The following is a 21,714-nucleotide window of genomic DNA, read 5'->3' as shown; positions in this document are numbered from 1 at the left end:
ATTGTCACAAGTCGGTCACACACATACCCTCACAAACACACACACAAACAGACAAATACAGTGATACAGGCATGCACACAAGTACACACATACAAGTACACACACACAAGTACACACACACACACACCTACACACACACACACACACGCGCGCGCACGCGCGCGCAAGAAGGCCCTACAGAGAGTGGTGCGCTCAGCTGGGCACACTACAGGGATTGCACTACCACCCCTGCATGACTTATATAACAAGAGGTGCAAATCCAGAGCCTGCAGAATAATGAAAGACCCTCACCACCCCAACAACAGCCTGTTCAAGCTGCTGCGGTCAGGCAAACGCCTGCGAACACCAGCAACTAGGACAGAGAGACTTCGGCTCAGCTTCTTCTCCCAGGCCATCAGAGTCTTGAACACTGAACTCTCCACACACAAGCACACATGAGCACACACACAACACACACTGTATACGCTCACACACTAACAGTCACTTCAGCACAAACACACACACACACACACACACATGCTGCACACGCTCACACCCAACGGTCACTTTACAAAATGAAAAGGTCACTTTAAAAGGAAAAAATAAAGAACATAAGTGGTTCTTGTATAGTAAATAGATGGATATAGCAATATAGCATAAGGATATATAGTATAACTGTAGATTGTAATGTATAGTATAGTATTGTATAGTAGTGTACATAAGACCCAGTGCCTCATCCGTAGCTAACATTGTATTGCACTATCGCAGGACCTTAGCATGTCTTTTACCATGCTTTTTGTAAACTTATGTACATTATACCTGTTATGTCTTATTCGTATTACTTGTATTATTGCATAAATGTCTAATCTTATTACTTGTATTATTGCACAATCGCTGCGGGCATGACCTCCCACATTTCACTCCGTGACAAATAAAACTCTTGACTTGACTTGACACACACACACACAAAGAGAGACTGCCCCTGTCTTTAACTAATGTTGTGTACATAGTGTTTATTTCAGCCTACCTCACTGAACACCGTTCACGCTGCCGGCGATGTCGAAAATAACCCATGTCTTTTGAAAGCAGTTTGAGTCGCTTTTTGCTTTGAGAAAGCAGAGTCGGTAGGTGTAAGTAATTCACCTCTGTTGAATATCGCAGAGCCTCACCGATACAACCCCGGCACGGCAACCTTGAGTGAGTAACGCAGTAGCCGCTAGCGGAAAATAACACAAGCGTGTGTTTTCACCGGGGCAAATTACCTGTGCCTGGCACCTTCACGTCTCACGGAGTCCGTTACCACCCCTTTTCAACATCAAGGGCAGCGTGAACGGTAGGGTGAGATCTACCAACACGTATACACCAAAGCACACACCATTCTTTCTGAAGACATATAAAAGAAGATTGTGTCATAATGATTTGTAGTGATTTCTAAATCACTCGAACGTGCTGTATCCAACCAACTTACTGATTATCTCTTACATAATGACCTCCTAGACCCTAATCAGTCAGGCTTCAGGACTGGTCACTCGACAGAGACGGCCCTCATAGCGGTCACAGAGGCTCTTCACTTAGCAAAAGCAAAGGGCATCTCCCCTGTCCTGATTCTCCTGGACCTATTGGCAGCCTTTGACACAGTCAACCATCAGATCCTCCTTGCATCCCTCGCAGGAATGGGACTGACTGGCTCTGCGCTGGCCTTGATGACCGCTCCTACCGAGTATCATGGAGAGGTTCGGTCCTTGTACCCCTCCTCTTCTCCCTCTACACTAAATCTATGGGTAACATTATTACGTCCCATGCCTTTGCGTATCATTGATATGCCGATGATACTCAACTCTCTCTCCTCATTTCCTCCCTCAGATACCCATGTATCTGAGTGAATCTCGCCCTGTCTATCCGACATCTCTGTCTGGATGACGACCAACCACCTAGAACTGAAGCTAAGCAAAACAGAATTGCTTCACCTGCCGGCCAAATCATCCCAGCTGATGACCTTTCCATCACAGTGGAAAATGTGGTTGTGGCCTCGTCCCAGACCGCCAATAACCTTGGTGTAGTCCTTGATGTAGGGCTGGGCGATATGGCCAAAAATTATATCATGATAACGATATGATAATGTTATCATATCACTCGATATCGATAATTATTGATATTGTTATAAGTATTTAATATATATATATATATATATATATATATATATATATATATATATATATATATATATATATATTTTTTTTTTAAACAACAGGTGTATGTTTATTTTGCAGTAATTCTTTGTCGTTGCCGCCATCTTTAGTGTTACATCCCCTCACACTCCAGTTATCAGGCTGCAGCTGGTTTGAAAGCTAAAGTAAACAGGCTTCTCTGCTGGCTGTGGCACCAGGGGAGTTGAATAGTTCTGGCTCTGCTAGTTTCTTTTCTATCTTTTGGCGCTTTTTTGGTGGACAAACCACAGCACATGTGCACCGTGACTCGCGACTGGAGACTAGCTCTGCTAGCACACATAGCCTACTGTGTACGGTTTCAAACTGTATTTTAAATTAGAAAGCAAACAAAATAAATGGACACGAGAAAAATAAATCTCAATTTGGTCAGTATTGTCATTTGGACAAGAAAGCCATTACTTTAAGTTGCAGGCAAGAAAGACAAGTCTGTCCACTGTCTCTGGTTTTAAAACTGCCCGGTTGCAGGTCACAACAAAATTTTATTGATATTTTTTTTTATTATCAATCGATATCGATTATTAAAATTTATCGCGATAATTATTGTTATCGTTTTATCGCCCTACCTTGACGATCACCTGAACTTATCCGCTCACATCGCCGCAACAACCATAACCTGCAGATTCCTCCTGCAGAGCAATGTCAGAAGGATCCGCCCCTTGCTGACAAAAGAAGCCACTCCTTGTCCAATAAACAGTCATGTCTCGCCTAGACTACTGCAATGCACCGCTCGCTGATCTGCCGATCACCACCACCAAACCGCTTCAAGCCGCGCGGCGAAGAGAACGGCTCCTGCCTACCTCCGGTCAATGGTCTCTAACAACACACCCTCAAGACCCCTACACTCTACATCCTCTGGCCACCTCAGACCCACTCCTATCCAAGCTCCGGGAGGGTCATCAAGGAGAAGCCGCCTATTATCTGTCCTCCCTCCACAATGGTGAAACAAACTTCCCACCTCAGTTAGGACAGCCAAAACCTGACACATAGTTCGCCGTAAACTAAAAACACACCTCTTCAATCAATATCTGTTAAACAAGATTATAATAAAATAACACTAACATTGTTACTGTCTTATACTATCATGCACTATTCCTACTATACGAATATGTCTTTACTACTATGCACTAAACACTGCAACACCCAAGTTTCAGCACTGTTTGATGATCATTGTTACTTAGATGTAAGAGTTGTACCCTTCCTGCTGACTTGTGTTACATAACTTGTAAGTCGCTTTAGATAAAAGTATCAGCTAAATGACAAAAATTTTATGTAATGTAAATAATGACACTGGTATGGTTTCTTTCATTGTCTACCACAACAGGAACAATGACTCAAAAGTGCGTGGAATCTATTCCTGGTTAATTTAATGAAAGTGGTGGAAATTGGCTGCCAATATTTGCAATTAGAAATTTTACAAATGCAAATGTAACTGTATGGGGGGATTAGGAAAGTTCTGCCAACCGGACACCTCACCAGGTCGCTTTCCAGTGACTGAGTTACTAAAGAGTGAAAAACTTGTCTCTCCAACAGCTTTCAAGATTACGATTAAGATTACGATTAAACTGGACTTTGAAGAAGTCTTTATTCATAGCACACATTGCAACGTAGTCATGCAGCGACACACACATGTGATGGGCGACACACATAGGAAAACGCACATGTTTTTGGGGTCGCCGATGCCATTCTGTGGGGCTGCACCCGGGGACCAATCCAAGTGCTTGTGGAATAATGATCCCCTCCCCCCTCTCATTCTTGTTATCCCCCCACACCTCTCCAATCTGTCTAACCTCCCCCATTGTCGCTTTGTCGCCTTTGTCGCTCACCCCCCCTATGGTAGTAAGTCATACTGGCCAGCAGTGTAACTAGTAAGAGTAGGTAAGGGTTATGTACAGATATAGATATACAGGTGCATCTCAATGAATTAGAATATTGAGGAAATATATTGGTTGCCTCCATGCCACACCGCATTGATTCATGCTAAATGAGCCCCAGCCAAGTATTGAGTGCATATACTTTTCAGTAGGCCGACATTTCTGTAATTATATATATAATTATTATTATTATTATTATTATTATTATTATTATATATATATGTATGTTGTATGTATGTACTGGTCTTACTATTATGTAATATACAAATTTTCTCAAATAGTGAATTTTCTGAGAAAATTCCAACACCGAAACACACAGAAGGTATTGGGGACGAATTTCAGAATAACTCTCACGCTCACAAACACATACTTCTATGCTTTCTCAAGACACGGCGGGATTCGGAAAACCCATCTGTCGCAGGACTTAGCCATCGCCATCGCCGGAAGCATTGTGAACACCGGTGAAGGCTACTGTAATAGAGGGGAGGCCGAGTCAGTCTAAAGTGAACTTGATTGATCCATGTTGGCAGACTACACAATTCTTTGTGTGTAATATCTAGTTATTATGTTGAGTCAAAATACGTTTGTTGGCCAGCCGTCTGTTGGTCATCGGTGTTCGTAATCTTACATTTAGATTCAATGTTTGCTCATGCATATCTTGGGACACCTCTAGCTGATAAACCAATCAGGATACAGAAACGGGAAGTACGGACCCCAAAATTGTCAACAAGAACGGAGAATCTGACTGGAACGCTAGCTGTATTATACACAACATTAGACAGTAAATACTATTGTAATAAAACGTTCAAAACGATGTTCAATTTGTGTATTGTTTTGTTACTATATAAGATTGTATTTCGCACTGTATTAACCATAACGACGTCACAGATGAGCTTTAGATGGTTAACGTGATATTAACGCTATCTATCCGACGGTCCGACCTAAATACTATTGTAATAAAACGTTCAAAACTATGTTCAACTTGTGTTTTGTTTCTTACTATAAGATTGTATTTCGCAAGCCATACCGACGTCAGGTGAGCTTGCTATCCATTAGATGGATAACGTGATATTAACGTTAGATCTAACCGACCACAATTTGATTCGAAATGTATTACATACCTCACTTTGTTGGTCTCTCTCTGGTCTGCATCCCCTTAACAATTGTGTGTATTGAGCTGTACTGTATTGTACCCATTCTGCAATCTGTTAACCGTTTTCAATCAATGTCAGACGTCTATAAAAAAAACGATTGAATTGCTCAGAATTTAAAATGATGTCCCCAATAGGACATAATAATATTAATATTATTCCCCAGTATGACACAATAAACACAGAATGAATGCTACCAAAGAGAATGCTATATGCAATTTGTGTATAAAGTGTGTATTAATCCTGTAACATGAGTCAAGGTCAGATCTAGCCTCATGGCATAGAGAACAGAATGTTGATTTTTTGATGTTCAAGTTTCTTTATTAGTTGTCATACAGAAGTACAGAATACTTTTATATAAAATGCTTCTTTCTGTTTTGCTCCAGAGATTGTGCTAGATAAAAATAGAAGTCAAGTACGTAGACAAGTGTTCAATATATACATACAATGTACAATGCAGAGTAGAAAAGTAACTGAGTTACAATACAATATACTACAGTACAATGCAGAAATGGGATGAGGTACAATTTACAGTAAGGTGTAATGAGGTATGGGTTGTAGTGCATATTCTTTGCCAATAAATATAAAGTGTGTTTAGGTGTTCTAAAGTGGGTGCTGCAGTGAGTTGTTTGTTTAAAGTGAGTGTGTGCGTGTGGATGTGTGTGCTGTGAGTGCATTTGATGGTTGTTACATAGTGTTATTGTCATTTGTATGTGTGTAATGTGTAACTAGTACAGTGAGAAGGCATTTGGCGATTTCTTTAAACAACGTCTCCTAACAGATGAGGTGGACTTCCATGCTCCTGTAAAAAAGATGAAACTCAAAACCTTCAAGGACACAACAACATCAAGTGTTACCAAGGTGAGAGGCAAGGAGATGGCCCTGAAAGCAGACCGAGACCTCTTCGCCAGGCTTATAGTGGTGGGAACAGTCAGGAAGATTGACATCGGGGAAATGTTAGTCTACAGTCTGGGACCCTTCCCTGCAGCCATAGCGAACATGGATGGCTCTATGGTGAAAACTGATAAAGCCAAGTTAATGCACTTTCTCGAGGGATCAGTAAATCCACCCGCCACAGTTGAAGTCCCTGATGGCACAGGGGTGGAGGTGTTACCACTACAAACACTGTTCTCAATACAGGAGGAAGCAGACACCCGACTATTGCTTCACTGTGCTCATGCCTCTCAATACAGTTCCCATGTGGTGATCAGCAGTCCAGAGATTTCTTCGAGATGACTGGATTTCACTTCCTCCAGCCCCAGTCGCAATCCTGGAACTTGTATACTGCTCCTGCAAAAAAAACACAATGCATGAAGGGGCGATGCACATGCAAATCAAACAACCTACCATGTACAGACATGTGTCTGTGTTTGGACTGTCAGAACACTGTATCTTCTTTTTTTCATATATTTTATTTCTTTTTTGGAAGGCACAGGTACAGGCATACAATGCACATAGTTGGTTCCAGCTATCTATTGTTTGATAGTTTGCACCATTTAATCTAGCTGTAGAAAGCTCCATTGTTACAACATCAGCTAATAACTGTTTCCAGTGATTAAAGGGCAGAGAATGTGGAGCTTGCCATCAAAGTGCCAATTTTTTTTCTCAGCAGTACTTCCTGCCAAGCTAAAGAATCATCATCATTAAGGAGCAGTCATTTGGGACAACAGGGAATATGTTTTTGTAATACATGTTACTGTTAAAATAAATAACATGTTATTTTCACACTTGTTATTGTGTTATAAATGTTGATTGATTGATTGATTGAAAACGTTATTAACAGATTGCAGAATGGGTACAGTACAGTACAGCTCAATACACACAATTGTTAAGGGGATGCAGACCAGAGAAAGACGTTTGTCTTGTTTACATCAGGGCCCCCCATTTGTAATTCATAGTAAGTAAGTAAGTAAGTAAGTAAGTATTTATAAAGCACCTTTCATACATGTCATGTAGCTCAAAGTGCTGTACACAATTATAGGCATATATAACGATAAAAGCAATAAAGTCATAGTGATCAGTTAAGATCAATGTTAAAAAAAAAAATAATAATAATAATAATAATAGTAACGTAAAAATGAAAATAACGTAAAAACAGTCATTTGCTTACCAGTTTGGGAGAACAGGTCCGCACAAACATTTCCGCTCTGTGGCAACCGGAAGTGCACTAAACCAATGCACTTGCATGGTAGGTAGCAATGTTTAGGTCTTATAATGCTAGTATAGTTACGTTTTTATCAGTGGTCATAGTTGGGTCCATAGTGCTTTACCAAGTCCCACGGATCCATCAGTGGCCGTGTATTGTGTGCGTATGTACCCGTTCGCTCATGTGGTCAGTGGCCAGAGTTGGGTCCACAGGACTTATCCAAGTCCCATGGACCCATCAGTGGCCGCGTCTTGTGGTAGAAAGAAAGAAAAAGAAAAACGTATAAAGAAAACAGTCTAAAGTTTGAAAGTTTGGGAGGTCCGCAAAAACACGCCTTCAGCTCAGAAGCTGAGGCGTGTCAAAAACTTTTGAAAAACTGGAGGCGTGTCTCCTATTGTACCCATTCCTTCATCTAAGAAGTTTGAAAGTTTGGGAGGTCCGCAAAAACACGCCTTCAGCTCAGAAGCTGAGGCGTGTCAAAAACTTTTGAAAAACTGGAGGCGTGTCTCCTATTGTACCCATTCCTTCATCTAAAAAGTTTGAAAGTTTGGGAGGTCCGCAAAAACACGCCTTCAGCTCAGAAGCTGAGGCGTGTCAAAAACGTTTGAAAAACTGGAGGCGTGTCTCCTATTGTACCCATTCCTTCATCTAAAAAGTTTGAAAGTTTGGGAGGTCCGCAAAAACACGCCTTCAGCTCAGAAGCTGAGGCGTGTCAAAAACTTTTGAAAAACTGGAGGCGTGTCTCCTATGTACCCGTTCCTTCATCTAAAAAGTTGGGTCCACAAGGCTTATCCTAGCCTCATGGATCCATCAGGTTTTTCCAAGCCATAACTATTTGTAAGCTAGACTGTATAGGTACGTTTTTAATTTTCCTTTAAAAATGTGTATAGAGCTGGCGTTTCTGATGTGTGTTGGTAGTGTGTTCCATAGTTTTGGGGCATAGTTGGCAAATGCCATACTTCCTATCCTTTTTTGGTTTCTGGGCGTGTCTAGTAAACCTGTAGTGGATGACCGTAGCGTTCTTGAGGGCAGATAACTAACTAGGGAATTTGCTATGTATTTTGGGCCTTGCTCATTAAGAGCTTTATATGTTAGGAAAAGGACCTTAAAATCAATTCTATGAGTTATTGGAAGCCAGTGCAGAGTGGCCAGGACTGGAGTGATATGTTCTCTTCTCCTTGTATGAGTTAGTAATCGAGCTGCAGAGTTTTGGATAAGCTGAAGCTTCCCAATGGTTGCTTTGGGAAGACCAGTGAACAGTGCATTACAATAGTCAAGCCGACTTGATACAAAAGCATGAATAAGTTTCTCTGCATCCTTTTTATTTACGAAAGGTCTTACTTTCGCTATGTTTCTTAGGTGGAAGAATGACGTTTTCATGGCCTTATTTATATGAGACTTAAAGGTCAGGTCTGAGTCCAAGATGACACCTAGGCTTGTAACCTCAGTCTTTACATAGGATGACAGACTCCCCAGGTTTTTACAAAGCACTTCCCTTTTCGCTTTTGGGCCGATCAATAGGATTTCGGTCTTGCTTTCGTTTAATTTTAGGAAGTTATTGTTCATCCACTTGTTTATTGCTAACAGACAATTTGTAATGGACTGTATGGCTGTAGTGTTATTTGGTTCTGCGGAGATATATAGTTGTGTATCATCAGCATAACTATGGAAGCATACATTGTGGTCTCGAATGATGTCCCCGAGGGGCAGCATATATAGTGAGAAGAGTAATGGACCAAGGCAGCTTCCTTGTGCGACTCCAAAATTGCTGTTATGTTCCTCGGATACATTGTCTCCAAGCTTAACATAGAACCTTCTCCCCTTAATGTATGTTATGAGCCAATTTAGTACATGATCGGAAAAGCCAACCAGTCTTTCTAGACGACTGATCAAGATATTATGGTCAATCGTATCGAACGCTGCACTAAGGTCCAATAGGACAAGAATTGAGACTTTGCCAGCATCGGAGTTTAGCCTGAGGTCGCTAACTATTTTGGTAAGGGCAGTTTCAGTGCTGTGATTTGTTCTGAAACCTGATTGTAGTTCATCCATGATGTTATTATCTTTGAGAAAGGAGTTTATTTGTACTGAGACTATCTTTTCTAATATCTTGCTGATAAATGGAAGGTTCGATATTGGCCTATAGCTTTTTAGTTCGTTTACATCTAAGTTTGTTTTCTTTAGTAGTGGTTTTACTACAGCTGTTTTAAATGCATCTGGAAAAGTGCCTGTTTGAAGAGACATATTTATGATTTCAAGGACATGATTTGAGACACTATCAAACACCCGCTTGAGAAATGCTGTTGGTATAGGATCGAGGCAGGAGGTGGCGGAATTACACTCAGAGACAATCTTACAGAGGTCAGGTAATGTAATACATGTGAATTCCCCCATAGTTATCTCAGGTGGGGTTTCACTCATAGCCAGATCCATATCAGCGGTAATGCTTGCTCTAATCAATGATATTTTTTCATTAAAGAAAACTGCGAACTCTTCACATTTTGTGGCTGATTGCTGCGGTATATGGGGGGGTGGTATGTTAATCAGCCGGTCAATGGTGGAAAAAAGTACCCTCGAGTTACCCATATTTTCTGAGATCATTTTGGAAAAATATTCCTTTCTCGCAAGTTGTATTGCCTTATTGTATGCGCCCATGGCGTCTTTGTATAAATTAAAGTGAGCTGTGAGTTTGAGTTTCCTCCATTTTCGCTCGGCTATCCTACATTTTCTCTTGTTATCTTTAACATTGGTTTTATTTAGCCATGGAGAGATTCTATCAGTTTTTACCTTTTTAACCTTTAGAGGGGCAACAGTATCTAACACAGTTGACAAGGTGCTGTGGAAGTTTTGCACTTGCTGATTTAAGGAGGATTCACTGCATTGGTCGTATGATTTCATCATACTAGAGAATTTTGCTTCAGCTCTAGCGTCCAGAAGCCTTCTGTGAACTAGGAATTCGCTTCTGGTCTTATGTAATATTAGGCTTGTACCATAGAACACACAATAATGGTCAGAAATTGGAATTTGTTTTACTGATATATTCTCAATGTTTAGCCCTGTTGTTATTAGTAGGTCCAGAGTGTTGCCATGTTGGTGGGTGGCCTCGTGAACATGTTGCATCAGTCCAAAACTGTCCAGTAGGTTCAGAAACTCACAACCCCTGGGGTCATCCTTTTTGTTGATATGAATATTTAGATCTCCATTTAGAATGATTCTATCATACCTGGTAATGCAGATCGATATGAGTTCTGAAAATTCCTGTATGAAGAGTGGCGAGTACCTTGGTGGTCGATACAATGTCACACATATTACTGGCATTTCTGTTTTCAATACAATAGCAAGGTATTCAAATGATAAAAATGTTCCCAGGTCAATATCATTGCACACAAATTGAGTGGAGATGATTGCTGCTATTCCTCCTCCCCTCCCACTCTGTCTGTTTGATTGATAGAATTTAAAATTGGAAGGGCAGGTCTCAATCAGTGTTGCTACACCAGTGATATTGTCTAACCATGTCTCTACTAAAAACATACAATGTACACCATGTTTTACTATGAGTTCATTTATCAGAAATGATTTTTGTTTCAGCGCTCTAACGTTGAACAGTGCTAGTTTTAGCTGTACGGGTTCTGTAGTGGGGTGTGAGATAGTCTGTGGTTGAACACTGATATTGATAAGGTTAGATTTACATATGGGACGTGATAATGAGTAATTGATTAGTCTTTTGGTGATCAGAATCGGGATGACACTCAACGTGTTTTTTTGTAGTTTAGGCTGCTTCTGTATATAGTCTACAGAGCTAGATATGGTTGGTTGTCAGGCCAGTGATGCTATACTTTGTATGACGTTATGTATTAGCACATTTACCCCTGATATGTTTGGATGGATGCCATCGGGTCTGTAATGGTCTTTCCTGGACCAGAGCAGATCAAAGTTATTTATATAGCAAAGTCCTATAGTAGTACAGTGGGTCTGTAGCCATTTGTGCAACCAGAACAGACGGCTAAATCGCTCAGATCCACGACCTATGGATGGAATGGGGCCAGACACAATGCATATTTTACCCAGGCTTTCAATAGTGAGTATTAGTGATTCAAAGTCAGATTGGAGTTTAACGGATTGTCTAGCCATTACGTCATTTGCTCCGATATGAATAATAACGGTGTGGGCGGACGGATATCTCTCGATGATTTCGGGAGTACACTCCAGTAAGTCAGTAACTTTTAAACCGGAAAAACAATACGTAATGCCGTGTGGTATTTGCAAAAACCTGGTGATGGAATCTCCGATGAGTAGGATCTCTGGCTGTTCCTGGATGCATTCCCCGTCGTAGATGGCCAGGTTTCTATGGTGAAAAGCCGCAGGAGTAGCGTCTGCATTGCTGGCGGAGTTAGACGGTTGGTCGGGCAGCAGCGCCGTGAGGAGGGGCTCATTCACAGCGGCATTTCCATCGATGACACTCGCCGTTTGAATGATCATCCTGGTATGGGCTGCAGAGCACCGCAGACGAGGGCGTTTAAACTTTGGGGAGTCGGACCCATCGCGTGAGTCTGGGGAGCTTGGCGATGCGAGAGCAAACAGGGCAGAGCGCTTTCTGCTCCGGGGCGCAGATATACTTCCATGGTTGAGTTGTGAGCTGGAGAGGGCCGTCGTCCTGGTAGCTTCGCTTGGAGCCTGGCTAGTAGCTAGGCTAGTAGCTATCATCGGATAGTCTTTGAGCAAAGCTACACTACTAGCAGCAGGAGACGGAAGCGAAGGAGAGCCAAGGAGGCTGGAATCACTACAAAGAGGATTGAATCGGTTTGATAGTTGAGGTGATTCAAAGGGATCATATAGAGGAAGGGAGAGCTTCCGTCGGCCCCTCACCACTGTCGCCCAGGAGGGACTACCGGTGCGGCCTGCGTCCGCTTTTTCCATGCTAGCCAGCTTGGACATTAGCTCCGTTTGACGCTTGAGAAGATCCACTACTAGTATCTCGATGTTCTTCAGTTCCGTTCGCATCTCTGCGACATCTGATGTTGGAGCCATTTCCTCGGGGGAGCTCAGCACTGTGAGTACTGTAGCGTGTAGCTGTAGCTATGGCAACAACAAGCGCCGATAGCTTTAGGTCACGTCCAGTAAGAAGTCACATAAAACCAATAAATCCAACAGTATAAACGATAAGAGCAAAAGTCACAGTGATCAGTTAAGATCACTGGTTAAAAGATGGTAAAAAGAAAGAAAACAGTCTAAAGTTTGAAAGTTTGGGAGGTCCGCAAAAACACGTCCGTTCAGTAGTAAGTAACCGGAGTGTAGTGGATCCAACCAACTAACACACAGGAATGCAGGAGGAGGAGTCAGTGACTGACAGTGTCTTGCTCAAGGACACTTCCTGAGCCATAGTGACAACAGCATCTAAAACAAAGACCGCTATTACCATAGTGTAACACACAGCAAGAATGTGAAACAAGTTACTATTATTAGTATTGGGTTAGAGTTGTTTGATTTACACTAACGTAATGTTAAAGTTAAAATGCTAACGTAGGTAACGTTAGTCTTTGTGAGCTGTGGCTACAACATTTTCCAATGTGTAATCGGACGTCAAAACGGACTACATATAAACTGCTGATGACTCATAACTTCCTATCACGTTTGAATAATGCATTTCAATAGTAATAGTAATGAATTGAGAGCTTACCGAATGCAGAGCTATCCAGTGTTGTGAACAGACGAGTAGCAATATTTACTTCCTGGTTCCAGGGCTTGAAGAATGTCATTGGGAGAAATCAAGTCACCTGACGTTGTAACGCGTTTTGATTGGTTCCACAGCAACGCCCCTTTTCACAAACGTAGGTAGTTTTTATCTTATCAACACATTAATTTCATAAAGATATGACCCAACAACCGTTGCCAACAAACGGAAATGTGTTATTATAGTATATTATGTAGTTCATATTACAATAACATATAGTCTGTTTAACCAGATCAATCATTTCATTAACGGAAGCCTCTAGAGACCTTCGGCCCACCGTCTATAAGTGCTGAAGCGCCTTCATTCCTTAGCCGCTGCTATGAATGAAAAAGCACCGGCAGACACCTTTGCGAGTGCGAACGAGCGCGGCCGCTCTCTCTCTCTACAGGCCGTGCCAGCGAGCACCTGGGACAGATATATGCGGGAAGCGGAAATTCCTGAATCACCTTGTTTAAACGGACCCATGAAATAGCCGTCCGCTCACTCCCCCGGGAGCTCACATCATAGACTGTGGATTACGGAGGTCGCCGGCGGCGACACTTCTCAGACGGAGCTACAGCCTGAATCTGCCACTCATGATAGAACATTCCACTCCTGGGTGTGACAGATAGCCTTCTGCATACTGCTTGTGTGTGTGTGCATGTGCGTGTGCGTGTGTGTGGGCAACACACATCCGGATGAGCTATCTAGAGGTATTAACAGGTCCGACATTACGATTTCATGCTTGGTTGGGTGGCGCGCACGTGTGTACGTGTGTGTGTGTGTGTGTGTGTGTGTGTGTGTGTGTGTGTGTGTGTGTGTGTGTGTGTGTGTGTGTGTGTGTGTGTGTGTGTGTGTGTGTGTGTGTGTGTGTCGTTCTGGTCTGTTACAGACAGAGATACAGGAGGATTATTCTCTCTCTCCCTCCTCAACGATCCCATTTACCTCCACACTACACAAAACACTACACACGCACACACAAACACACACAATCACAAACTACACACAAATACAAATGGACTGTGTGCAATCTGCTGCATGGCTGAATGCAGTCACGTTACGTACACACACACACACACACACACACACACACACAAACTATACACACACGATATTATACATACACCATCAAACAGGTGATACGCAAAATAAATGGTGTGTACACACGCGCAAGCAACTTTTACACACACCCTGACACGTGTGTGCTCTCTCTCACACACCCACACACACACCCACACACACCCACACACACACACACACACACACACACACACACACACACACACACACACACACACACACACACACACACACACACACACACACACACACACACACACACACACACACACACACACACACACACACACACACATACGTGTGTATATATATATATGTGTGTGTGTGTGTATGTGCGTGTGTATGTGTGCGTGTGTGGGGGGGTGTCTGTGTGTTTAGTGTCTTCACGTCCACATTAATATTAACTGACACTTTCATTTGGATGGGAAATAATGCATTTTACTTAGACCATGTCCAGTCCAAAACTATTTTGGTTGTATCAGGCAAAGTATTTGATCATTTGCACCATTCAGCCACACGGAACTGCATTCTGGCAGCCTGAAGACGCTACTTTCTGATACCAGCGCCCAGAGTGCGCAATTCTGAAGACGCCTGAAGACGCCCCCCATTGCGTCACCATCATTACAAGCGATACGCGTCTTCTCCTGAACCGATGACGCGATAGCCCACCTCTCCCTTACCCCGCATAACTATGCTCCTAAATGTGAACTATTGTCTGGATACATACACTGGGCACAGTGGGCAGGGTTTCCATTATCCGGTACTTCCTGTTTTCTTTTACCAGAAGAAAATATGTTGATATTTAAATCTCTGGTCATAATGCCCTGTGAAAATAATTCATTCTTATTTTCCCCCCATCGACAACAGATTGACATCCCCATAACACATTAATTGCCAATCACGAGTTTACTCGTTATTGGCTGCCATGCGTTGAGTGCCAACAACGAGTAAACTCGTTTTTATGATCGTTATTTCTTTTATCCGCTATTGGCATTCATAATTCATCCAGGAAGCCTCCGCGAGCCAGCTGGACCCTGTCTGATATTATACACACCTTGAGTGCATGGGATCGCTTTCGAGACGCAAGAATCAATATGCTTTCGGCGTTTATTGCGTCATACAAACGGAAAATGGATCTAGCAGATCAACATCAAATAATTGGAAAAGAAATTCTCCAGATGCATCGGCCAGAGGTAAGAGGAATCTAACGTTATTTCCAGCTCGATTGTCCATTTATTTCATTGCAATCCATCTGATCAACGTATGGTGTCTTACTAAAGAAAGCCGTTACTGACAATCAATGAATCATAAACGACCCCCCCCCCCCCTTTCCTTCACGCATGATGGAGCATAATGTATAGCAATCATATATCATCATATATTTTAATATAGCGTGTATAGGGACGAAACGCCAATCGATAATGTATAATACACGACGCGGCCTATAACGCGCGTTCTAGGAATTACTGCTATACACTCTAAAAACATACTTATATTCTCGACGGTACTAACACGACAATGTATGAATGGAAAAATATAACGTTCCCACATCCGGAACGATAGATACCCGATGTTGGGTCATAGTAATGTCGATATAGCTATAATATTAAAAAAGTTATAGCCCTGCAAAGAAGGTGAGCCACTCCATAGGGTTACAGCACTGGCAGAGAGTGGTAAAGATGGGCATACTGCATGGCACTCAATGTGTTAATCCGCATGCAAAACCCAGCCAACAAAAAAAGAAACGTGATACATATATGTCTTATATGTCCAGATATGTCCTGGCTAGAAGTGTTTATTAAACAACAATGGCATGTGTTTATTAAACAACAATGGCATGAGTAGTTGCATGTTGCAGAAGCTATTGAGCTTGATCGGGATGATGCAACTGTGTGATGCAATACACAATACTAGCGTCACATAGCTGGCCTTTTTCTGAAAACCCAAGCACATTTGTTCCATAGCATACGCCTTCAGTTGATCATGACAAATCCTCTCTTACCTTGACGATTAAAAAGCCTCCATAATTTAGTAAATAAAGCTGTAGCCAGCCAGCTAGAATTGATGCTATTCAAAATGCTATCCACATTAGCTAAATAGCTAACCAACTAAATACAATAGACAGTGGTATCCTGAGGTAACGTTTACAGACAACGTTTGCTAGTCGAAATGACTGGACACACACAGGGACAACAAGTTAAACATCAATCAATTAATTTATTCCAACAGGTAGTTTGAGCTGCATGTGCGCCGCAGTATTTCTCTCCTCTCCTTTGGATACTAATGTTACGTAGCTCGAAAAGCACAGAACCGGCCGACACAAGTTAAGCTGCTAGCAACAGACACTATAACACTTCCGGTCTGGGGTTTTCAAAATAAAAGGGCGGTGTCTAAAACAGGAAAGACATTTATTTTGTAAATGTGTGGCACGCACTTATTATCTTGAGACTGTTTAGTTTTTACGGAAACCTTAAAACGAAACGAAAACGAAAAAGATCAAAATCGTTTTAGTCTGGACAAGGCCTTAGTGTCTGCGTGAGGGTTCTGTGACAAGAATAACTGCCTGACCTTTTTATGTGCGCTCCCTATCCCCATCCACCCTCTCCTCTGACATACTATCCGCTCTACCTCTGAGTGACACCTTCTCTGCTCTCCCCCCAACAACGGCAACCTTCACCCTCCTCTCAGCCATCTCAACATCCTTCGACGAGCTATGTCCCCTCGCTGAGAAACCTGCCTGCCGTTCCCCACCCAGTCCATGGCTGACAGATGCAGTGAGAGAAGAAAGACAGGTCCTGAGAGCGGCCGCGAGGAAGGAAGTATAGAAAGTCACGCTTCACTGCTGACATTGCCACATTTCACAACCTCTTGTTAGCCTTCTCCACAACCATTACTACTGTCAAAGCTTCTTTCTTACACCATAGGATCGAGGCCTCTGCCAAGAACCATTGCAAACTGAACCCCACCCACTCCCCCCTCATCTCTCTCTGCCGTTTGTCATCTATCTTTCCCCTTACAGACGCCGATACCCTGATACTGGTAACGTTGAACTGTCCCAATACATGCCAGCTGAACCAGTTACCCTCCCCACTCATCCAGACCATAGTACCAGGCATTCTCCCATTCCAAAGTGCAATCATCAACTCCTATCTCAACTCGGGGGTGATTCCCACCTCCCTAAAACAAGCCAGAGTCACACTCATAAAAAAAACACCATGAACCCCACCGTCATAGACAACTATCGTCCTGTCTCTCTTCTCTCATTCCTGTCTAAAACACTTGAACGTGCTGTATCCAACCAACTTACTGATTATCTCTTACAGAATTACCTCCTATATCCAGGACTCAGGATTCAGGACTGGTCACTCCACAGAGACAGCCCTCATTGCGGTCACAGAGGCACTTCACTTAGCAAAAGTGAAAGGTCTCTCCTCTGTCCTGATTCTCCTAGACATGTGTGCAGCCTTCAACACAGTCAACCATCAGATCCTCCTCGCGTCCCTCGCATGAATGGGAGTGGCTGGCTCTGCGCTGACATGGCTGACATCATACCTCAAGGACCGCTCCTACCAAGTATCATGGAGAGGGACCGTGTCACCCCCCGCCCCCTGCGGACGGGTGTCCCCCAGGGTTCGGTCATTGGACCCCTTCTATTCTCCCTCTACACTAAATCTCTGGGTAACATTATCATGTCTCATGCCTTCTCGTATCATTGCTATGCCGATGATACTCAACTATTCGTCTCCTTTCCTCCCCCGGATATCCATGTTACTGAGCGGATCTCGGCCTGTCTGTCCGACATCTCTGCCTGGATGACGACCAATCACCTCAAACTGAACCTAAGCAAAAGAGAATTGCTTCACCTGCCGGCCAAATCCTCCCCCCTGACCGACCTTTCCATGACAGTCGAGAATGCAGTTGTGGCCGCGCCCCCGACTGCAAAGAACCTTGGTGTTGTCCTCGACGACCAGTAGGGCTGACCTTCGAAGCTTTTTTTGGCAATCGAAGCTTCGGGGCCGAGCTTCGATTTTAATTCGAAGCTTCGATTTTTTTTTTTATTTTTTTTTTAATCTTATGTTGTGGGACTTGTAATGCACTTTGGTAAACTTTGTTGTTTTTAAATGTGCTCTATAAATAAAGTGGATTGGATTAATGAATTAAGTAGCCCCTTTCGTGACTGTGACGCAGCCAACAAGGTTTCACTCGGCTGTGTGTTTTAATTCAAGGTGGATCGCTGTTGTCGTTTGAACAACTTCAGATTTCATGGGAACTACCAATCCCCCAAATCAAGAATGTTTAAGATGAATGAAGTAAGATTTTGATTATTTGAAATATGGCCTGTGTAGACTAAACTATGCACAGAATTATGTCAGTCTACAAGGTCCGGATTCTACATGGTCCAGCAATGTAGACCTTGTAGACTCCACTACAGACCAATTATCAGTGAATGTTCATGCATTTTTAAGAAGGGCTACTTCCACAAAAAAACAAAGAACTCACCAAAACATCCCAGTAGCACCTTATCTAAATGTTCTATTTCATATATGGAGATTCATATTTATTTATGTATTGCATGCATTTCTACATTTTATTTCCTATTTTGTTTATTCATCCCAGTATCTTTCTTTCTTATGTGTGGAATTCTACAAGGCATGTAGGTGTATATATGTTTGAGGATGATATCCTTCAAACAGGCAATAGTGATGATATAATTTGGGCAGTGCTGAGCTGGGTTACTTTCCTCCAGTGTATTTATCCCCCGGCCCCACCCAATGGCCCCATGCACACACACACACACACACACACACACACACACACACACACACTCACACACACACACACACAAAAATCAAAGTAAAAACTTTTTTTTTTAATTTGTAATATTTTTCTTTTTAAACTTCGATTGTTTTTTATGTTCGAAGCTTGTGCCATCGAACGAAGCTTCGAAGTATTTAAGACAGCCCTAACGACCAGTTGAACTTCTCCGCTCACATCGCAGCGACAACCATATCAGGAGATTCCTCCTGAGCAACAGCAAAATAATCTGCCCCTTCCTGACAAAAGAAGCCACCCAACTCCTCGTCCAATCAACAGTCATATCCCGCCTTGACTACTGCACCGCACTGTTTGCTGGCCTATCCGACCCCTGCCACCAAGCCTCTTCAACTCATTCAGAATGCAGCCACCAGCCTGATTTCAAACCTACCGAAGTCAGCCCATGTCACCCCACTTCTTAGGGACCTGCACTGGCTCCCCATTGCCGCACGAATATGCTTCAAGGCCATCTCTCATCTCACATGTCCCTCCTCTCACTCCCTCTCTCATATCATCATCCGTTTATCATTTCCATCCTCATCTGCGCTCCATTTCCTCCTCCTCAGAATCCATCCATATATATCTATATTAGGGCTGGGCGATTCTTGCTAAAATGTGAATCACGATTGTTCTCTCTAAGAATTGAGATCACGATTCTCTCACGGTTCTTATTTTTTTTCAATAAAATCATTTAAAAAGTTAAGTAAAAAAGTAAAAAAGGTAAAAAAAAATTAATAAAATTAATAACTTATTTTTTTATTATAAAAGAAAAATCGCCATAACTTACAAATTAGATTGCATATGTCTATGAATCAGGCCCTAATCTCTATTCTATATGGCATCCCTCCATCATTCATTCCAATCAGAGCTAGACACACCCACCCCATCCATCCCATCAATCAGAGAGACCAAACACTGAGGTATACGTGCACATGAAGCATTCAAGAGACGCACACATAAATATGCATGCATGCCCATTGCCCACACACACATGGAGACAAACACAAAGTGGAGGTGCACCTCATTAGGACGTGTGCAGAGGGGTAATGAGATTTATGTTAGCCTTGGGGAGTACTTCCTCATACCCCCCCCCCCCCCATCATCTCTGCAAATACTGCTCAATTACAAGCCCACACACATACCATCCCATCATACAAATACATGCACATGCACATGCACACACACACACACACACACACACACACACACACACACACACACACACACACACACACACACACACACACACACACACACACACACACACACACACACACACACACACACACAACCACCAATAAGTATAGATAATATAGATATGCACCACACATGTAGATGGAACAGCCATTCTGCATCATTATTAATTAGCCGTGTGGTCATTGTTTGTTTGTACACTGGTGTGTGTGTGCGTGTGTGTGTGTGTGTGTGTGTGTGTGTGTGTGTGTGTGTGTGTGTGTGTGTGTGTGTGTGTGTGTGTGTGTGTGTTTGCAATCCAAAATGGCTGATCCCACAGCTAATCAGCTAGCTGCCTTGTGGGCAGACACAATGAGTGAGTAACAATCAGTCCATGCCTTACAACATACTACTCTATTAGCATGTACACACACACACACACACACACACACACACACACACACACACACACACACACGCACACACACACAGAGCCATCTGCTTCACACTGATAGTGTGTTAGGAGGAGGAGAACACAAAAGGTTGCGCCACAAACTCGTTCAGAAATGATTACCTTGGGCTTTGCTGCTAAAAGAAAATGCCCTTGAACGGTAATGAAATGCCTCCGAAATTACAATGAGTAATGTCAGTGCTTATTCTGAGCTACAATCACTTAATGGATGAATGGAGGAAATCAAAAAATCATTTTGAGGTCTGTACCAAATCAGTTGCCGTGGGAACAGCCCCTCGGCCCGTTGGCCTCTGTTCACCCAAGTGGTGCTTAAGATGAACACCCAAGGGCTAGCGGCCCCTTTGTGCAGACAGGAAGTTTCCCATGTAAAGTTACGGCAACGCATCTCGTCAGTATCATAAGCAGACCCGCTGTCCAGACGCGCTATGAAACACAATCGTCATTACAGCTAGCAACAAGCTAGCAACAAGCTAGCTCACGTCTGCTGGACACTAGCATGGCGATGTGACCGCTAACCATTTCAATGAAACGTTTAGGCTGTTAATAAAGAAAACGTGTGTCTGTACAAATGCTCTAGTCACTATGTCTTCCCCTGATACGCCCAAAACGTTGGTTCAATGGCAGCGTTGGCACCAGAGACTAGAACGTTGCACAAGCTCCCATTCAACCCAATCAGAGACTAGGAGACTAGACTGTACACTGTACATTGGAATATTGACAAAGCCATACTTGGTAATTTACTGTACATTGGAGGGGGTTGGGTTGGGACATTTGCAGGGGCCAGTTTCGAATTGCAGTCTCCCGTAGGTGTTCTTTGAGAGTGTTTTTGAAAGTGGGTAGTGATTCACATTCCTTTATTGCTTTGAATAAAAGCATTCAGCGAAATGACTAAATGCAAATGTAAAGGTGCATGTACATTATAGTGAAATGCTTGGTTCTGTATGACCCTCCTGAGATTGTGCTTCATACAGTACAAAGTAAAATAATAAAGACCAAACAAAATATACAATATACAAAACAAAAATGTACAAAATGCAAAAAAACAAGTAATTACCAGTGGAGGCGTACAGCGTTATGTTTTATTTTATC

The 21,714-nt window shown here is 42.6% G+C and overlaps 1 protein-coding gene across 3 annotated transcripts in view; it reads right to left on the bottom strand.

Annotated features, from left to right (window-relative positions):
- The window catches only part of tpk1 (thiamin pyrophosphokinase 1), a 318,684-nt gene that overhangs the window by 168,598 nt on the left and 128,372 nt on the right, over positions 1-21,714 (bottom strand). The window lies entirely within an intron of this gene.

Source organism: Notolepis coatsorum (assembly GCF_963971535.1).
Source record: "Notolepis coatsorum genome assembly, chromosome: 12".
Taxonomy (NCBI): Eukaryota; Metazoa; Chordata; class Actinopteri; order Aulopiformes; family Paralepididae; genus Notolepis; species Notolepis coatsorum.
Note: the sequence above shows the minus strand (reverse complement) of the source record. Positions and strands in the feature narration are given on the sequence as shown.